Genomic DNA, 6,978 nt, shown 5'->3' with positions numbered 1-6,978 from the left:
GTATGATGTTTATAATATGTCTGCAAAGCTACATCCTATGGAATAGATTTGAATGAATGTAATAAATGTTATAGGTGCACTCACAGTCCATAAAATAAATGGTAAACAAATAAATATATACTAAAATATAATGAATCATTCCAACAAACAAGATATAGACTGAATGTATGGATATAATTATAAATGATATAATAAAAATGTGTATAAATGTTATGTTCTCCAAGGCTCAGGATTGAATTCAGGCTTAGGTAACAGGCCTGAATTCCTTGTCTTCAAGGGAGGAGAGCTTCCCTTTTCTCCCATCCCCTGCCCCAAGTGCATCAGAATTACCCAGATCCCAAGGTGACATCCCTGGCCTGGTAGACAACAAAATGTCACAAAATCCATGACAGGGAGCTTCAATAGTGTTAATTAATTAATTTATTTATTAATTTTTGCCTAGCATGGGGTTTGAACTCAGTTTGTGGCAACTTCTCCTCAGTTTCCCTCACCCTAGCCTGGGATGGTGCAGCCTTTGGACCCACAGCCCATCCTGTGGTCCTAAGCCTCAGGGGCTCACAGGAAAAGAAAATGAAAACAGCACCACAAAAAAAGCCACAAACTGCAGACGGTCAGCAGATTCTGTTTTCCTTCCTTGCACATTGACCATACTGGATGTGAATCATATGGCTGCAACTTGTAGGTCATCTAGCATTTCTGATGGCTGGCTCTATCAGTGAAGCCATAGGCCAATGTGGACACTAGGCCCTGAGTTTGAATCCCAGTCATGCCACTTACAAGGGACTGAAGTGCCAAAGAAACTATTGTTTGTCCATAGGAACACCAGAGGAATGTGATTAATGTCATGGTTGGATGAGTAGTCCGTCAATCAGTCTTGCATAAAATTAGACCCAATAATCACTGGACAGGAATTGAATTTAATTCATAGTTTATTAGGCATTAAAAGAATACTATTGATTAAATGGACTGTCAAATTCTCTATCTTGGTGTGTGTGTGTGTATGTGTGTGTGTGTGTGTGTGTGTGTGCGTGTGTGTTTGTGTGTGTGTGTGTGTGTGTGCGTGTGCCAGTCCCAGTGTTTGAATTCAGGGCCTGGATGCTATCCCTGATCTTTTGTGCTCAAGACTAGCACTCTATTACTTCAACCACAGCTCTACTTCTGGCTTTTTGGGTGTTTAATTGGAGAAAAGAGTCTCATATAGACTTTCCTGCTTACATTTGGCATCCTCAGATCTCAGCTTCCTTTGGAGCTAAGATTAAAGGGGTGAGCCAACAGCACCTGCCCTCTACCTGTTACCCATAACCTTGGCCCTCTTCTAAGTCTCAGTAGAAAATGTCTCACCATGCTCACTTTTTTTTTGGCCAGTCTTGTGGCTTGAACACAGGGTCTGTGCATGTCCCTGAGCTTTTGCTCAAGGTTAGCACTTTTATTGCTTAAACCAGTTTCACTTTTGGATTTTTCTGTTTCTGTGGTAGAGAGGAATCGAACTCAGGGCTTCATGTGTGCTAAGTAAGCACTCTACCAGTAAACCACATTCAAAGCCCAAGGCTTACTTCTAATGGGAGTTATGACGGTGGGATTTATTGGATTACCCCTTTTGGCACAGAAATTGCTGGCTATTTTCTATCTTTCCCAGGAATTGGGACCAGCCTGAGACTCGGCAATGAGGAATGATGAATGAGTTATGGCAGCAGCCCCCAGAGGCCTAGGCTCACATCCTACAGAGGGATAGAGGATATGGAGTCACAACCTTGGACAACTCCTACAGCCTAAGAATTGTGGTTTCCCTTGAGAAGTGCCAGGACATAATTTACCCGTTGTACATACCAGTTGCACACACCAGCCCACTCAAAGCTTTCCTGGCTTCAGTTCTTAAACTGCAGTGAAGGATGCTTGTTCAAGATGCCTGCTCAGACTTAGTACTCTCTGAGAGCTTGTTCCAGCTTGCCCAGTTTGGGGGGCTGGGCATGGGCAACCTGCTCAATGCCCACTATCCAGGCCCTGTCCCTGAGTGCTTTTGATCAAGGGTAGTGCTCTGCACCTTGAGCCATGGGCCACTCAGGATTTTTTTGTTATTATTTTGTTTGGATTTCCTGTGATTTCTTAAGAACTATGAATGTCGAGGTCTTTCCTACCCAGGCTGAATTCAAATTTGCATCTCAGCCTCCTGAGGATCTAGGATTACAGGCAAGAGCCACTGACACCTGGCTTCCTTTTCTTCTTGTTGTTCTTTTTTTTCATGACAATCTGAAATCTTCACGGTGTCATTCCAATGGTTTGCAGTCCCAGGCCTGGAATTCCAATTCTAGGACGGCCACCCACAAATGGAGGGAGATCCTGACTAACTCATTCCTATTCATGTGAATGCTAATAGAACATTTTAAAAATAATAATTAAATTTTCAGTTAATTCATGACTCTATTTTAGAGTGCCACACAAAAATTATTGAATTTATATCTTCCATTCTAGCACCATGGTATGATAAAGGATATTGACTGAATTTTTTATTAATGATTTTATAAGTATTAGATGATGATACTTCATTAAATGGAAGCATAATTTAATGACTAATAATTTGTAAAAATATATAATTTAATAATATCCTCACATTCCGTCTGTCAGTATATATATATATATATATATATATATATATATATATATATATATATATATATATATATACATATATGGCACTACTGTGGATTGATCACAGGTCCTCAGAATGTCCTGGCAGCTCAGTTTTCTGGAGGCTGGTGGGCTAAGACTGTTACCCCGTTTATGGATTGGGTATTGTAGGCCGTGTGTTGAAATCCCAGCATGGCCAATAATGTATTCATGGAGTAACAAGCCAATTTTGACACATTTTTTTCCTTCTCTGTGAAAGCACTGGGTCTCAGTATATGTGATATGATGTAATAAAATAAATGTTTTTGTGTAATAATACTAAATAAATAAGGGTAATAAATGTCATATGGAATAAACCCATGTATGTAAATAGAACTCATATATGAGTATTATTTTTTCCAGTACTGGGACTTCAGTTCAGGCCCTTGGAACATTTCTGAACTTCTTGTCTTCAAGGACGGTGATCTTCCCCTGAATCCACAGTGCCACAGAGTTACCCAGACCCTGATTTTAAATGCCAGGCCTGCCAGTGAAAAGGTGCAAATTCCAAGCCAATGCCTTATTATTATTATTGTTGTTGTTGTTGTTGTTATTGTTATCATTATTATTAGTATTTGGTTTTAGGCAAAGCACCGGGCTTGAACTCAAGTCTTGGCATCTCTGCCAAAGCCAATCCTGGGAGCCTAGGTCCTGAGTTCAAATCTCAGGGCTGGCAAAAAAATAAAAAGTAAAAGTATAAAACTGAGAAGTTCAATCCAGTCGTTTTACTTTTCTTTTTCCTTTGTATTGTACCATCCTGGGTCTACATAACAATTCCCAGACAATATACATGACCTTATATTGCTGATGTTTGGTGGGCTATTAGGGAAGCCAAGTGGAAATCAGCAACTTAGGCCTGAAGTTTGAATCCCAGGACTCCCACTAATGAATGGCTGGCGGGAGATTCTAAGAAACACTTTCCAGTGCTGGGAAGGTGGCTCAGTGGTAGAGCGCTTGTCTTGCATGCTAGAGGCCCTGGCTTCGATTCCTTAGCACCACATAAGCAAAAAGAAAAAAGCCGGAAATGGCGCTGTGGCTCAAGTGGTAAAGCACTAGCCTTTAGCTGAAGAGCTGAGATACAGCAACCAGGCCCAAAGTTCAGGCCCCAGGACCGGACCCCCCCCAAAATATTAAAAAAATAATTATTAAAATAAAAATTTAAAAACGAAATGCTTTCCAATAGACATCTGTACTAATAGAATGTTGTAAGTGTAACAATTACATTAGTAGTTAGTGTACGATTATATTAAACATTATACACAACAATTATACTACATTGACTAATTTTCAATTAATATTTTATTATGTATTCAATCATGATACTTAAAAAAGGAAGGAATAATTTAAATGGCAATATTTGGTAGAAATATCATATATGAAATTTCATAATTTACAGACATCTCTCGTTAAATAAATCTACATCTATCTATCTATCTATCTATCTATCTATCTATCTATCTATCTATCTATCTATCTATCTATCTATCTTTCTTTCTTTCTTTCTTTCTTTCTATCTACCAATCTACACATTTATCTGTTTATGCACTTGTCACTACTCGGGCTCAGTGGTAAGAGTGCTCGCCTAGTAAGTACGACGCCCTTGGTTCGATTCCTCACTACTATGTGCATAGAAAAATCCAGAAGTTGTGCTGTAGTTCAAATACTCGAGCACTAGCTTTAGGCATAAAGGCTTAGAGACTGTGTCTAGACCCTTACTAAAGACCCAGGACTGGCACCAAAACAAAACAAAACAAAACAAAAAACGAAAAGATAGAATTTTCTGACTGCAACCATATAAGGATAGGGCTGAAAATACCTCATCACAGAGCAAGCTGGGAGTCTACTGCTGACATTTGCCATCTAACCTGAATTAGCCAGAGGTAAACCGCTGCAACCCAGTTCCATGGACTAGATGCTGCTGGCTTGCTCATGCTGTCATCTAATATACTCGGGGGCTGAGATCTGACACTGGTGGGTTTAAAACCCAGCCCTGGCAGAAAGTCTGTGAAACTCTGAGCTGTGGCTTAAAGTGGAAGAGTTCTAGCCTGATCAAAAGACCTTAGAACAGTACCCCCAACATTTCAGTGCAATCCCCGTGGCTGACTGCCCCCCCCAAAAAAAACCCTCACTTCTCTAAAATCTAAATTTGGACTGTTTGTGGTTTGTTTCTGAAAGAATGGTGATACTGATGAAAGCACCCTAATTCTAATGATATTATGTGGGTTACAGCTATGTGATAAATCTTTCATGAGTTGTGTGCTGAGACTTTCATGGGCTACATTTTTTCATTTTTTTCACCTGGTTCTTGTAAGAGCTCCACAAGTAAGATGATTGTGCAGATGAGAAATTTGTGGCTCAGATATGTCCTCATGTCAGGGCCAAAATTATGTATGTACCTAACTATAGTGAGTTGTCTCCTGCAGACAATTGTTTTGGTTTATGTTTCTTGATCATGAACCTTGAATTCAGGGCATAGCCACTGGCAGTTACCAGTGGGTGTCATGGGTAGCGCCCTACCACGTGGAGCCAAGGACCCCCTTGCAACAGAGTGTTACAGTCTAGGCGTGTAGTAGGTGAGGTCTGTCATCCTGCTTACTCAGGAAGCTGAAATCTGACGATCTGGGTCCAAAACTATCCCAGAAAAAAGGTCCCATGAGACTATTATCTCCTATTCACCACTTAGAAACTTGAAGTGGAAATTAGTTGCTGCTGACTCGTGTCTGTCATCCTAGGTACTCAGGACACTGAGAGGTGAGGGTCACGGTCCAAAGCCAGCCTGGGCAAGAAATTCCTTGATAAGCTTCTCTCCAGTGACCCACCAAAAACCTCAAGCGGTGCTGTTTTTCAAGTGGTAGAGTGATTGGCTTCAGCTAAAGAGCTCAAAGACAGCACCCAGGCCTAGACTTAAATTCCTCCAACTTCCAACAAAAGAAAGAACGAAACCTGAAGTAGAGTGCTGGGAATGTGTCTTAGGAGTAGAGTGCTTTGCATGTATGAATCCCTGGGTTTGATTCCTTAGTACTACACTAGAAAAAAGCCTGAAGTGGCTGTGTGCCTCAAGTGGTAGAGTGCTATCCTTGTACAGGGGAAACTCAGGTGCAGTGTTTAGGTCCTGAGTTGAAACTCCAGGACAAGTATATGAACACATATACACACACCAATACCAGAAGTGAAGCGCTGACACCAAATGATAAAGAACTGAGATTCTGCTCTGAGCTCATGGTTAGTACCCAGGTCCTGTGTTCAACTCTGAAACACAGCCACCCAGGGTCCCACTAAGATAGGTCAAAGTTTCAAAATCTGATGAGTTTCACAAGCCCTAGATGACAGGAAGCATAGTGATAATACACATGTGCTATGATTTAGCAAGTTTCTGGAAACCCAAGGAGGCATCATTGCCAATAATGAATCATTTCATTAGGTTCGGCTTGCTAGTCGTCTGCCAGAAGGACCCTTGAATTAATTGTAGCAGGTTATTTCAACACTGAAACATAGTCTAACAAAGACAGGATAAGTGCAGGGAAATGGGCCTGCCACGGGAGGTGGCACAAATGAAGTTTTCCTGTCACAACAGAGCTCTCGGCAGAGAGATAGCTTGAGGTACAAAGAGGCCTTTTTCTCCTGGCCTTCAGAGCCCACCCACACTCCTCACTAATTGGCCTAGAAGGAATATTTTAAATCACTCAGCTGTACAGGAGTGAAGCATGTTCCAACAATGAGGAAGACTTCTTCCAGCAGTCCCCAATGTGGAGAAAACCTCAGCCAACAATGGGAACAGTGAGAGGAGCCCCAGAAGATGCACTGTCTCTGTTCTATGAAATCATTTTATTCAAAGCAAATTTCCTAGCTGGATACCTTTCATCGTAGGAACTCTATACCTTCACAAATAGAAATACATACATACATACATACATGGGGAGACAAGTTGTTACTGGCCTTTTTTTTTTTGGCAGGTCTGGGTGTTTTACTAAGAGCATAGGCAATGTTTCTGAGCTCCTTTTGCTCAAGGGTAGCGCTCTGCCCTTGAGTCATAGTCCCATTCATGGGAATTTTTTTATTCCTGTAATCCCTCAGAAATAAGAGTGTGGTGGAATTTCCTGTCCTGGCTGAATTCAAACTGGTATTCTCTACCTCTCAGCCTCCTGAAGAGCTAGGATTACACGTAGGATCTACTGACACTTTGCTTTCTTTTCTTCTCATTCTTTTCTTTCATCCGGACAGTCTGAAATCTTCACAGTGTCATTCCAATCGTTAGCATTTTGAAGTAAAATACCCAGGCCTGGAGTTGAAGTGCCTGGACTGCCACCTATAAAT

Source organism: Dipodomys merriami, unplaced genomic scaffold (assembly GCF_024711535.1).
Source record: "Dipodomys merriami isolate MVZ:Mamm:240054 unplaced genomic scaffold, mDipMer1.0.p SCAF_942, whole genome shotgun sequence".
Lineage (NCBI taxonomy): Eukaryota > Metazoa > Chordata > Mammalia > Rodentia > Heteromyidae > Dipodomys > Dipodomys merriami.
Note: the sequence above shows the minus strand (reverse complement) of the source record.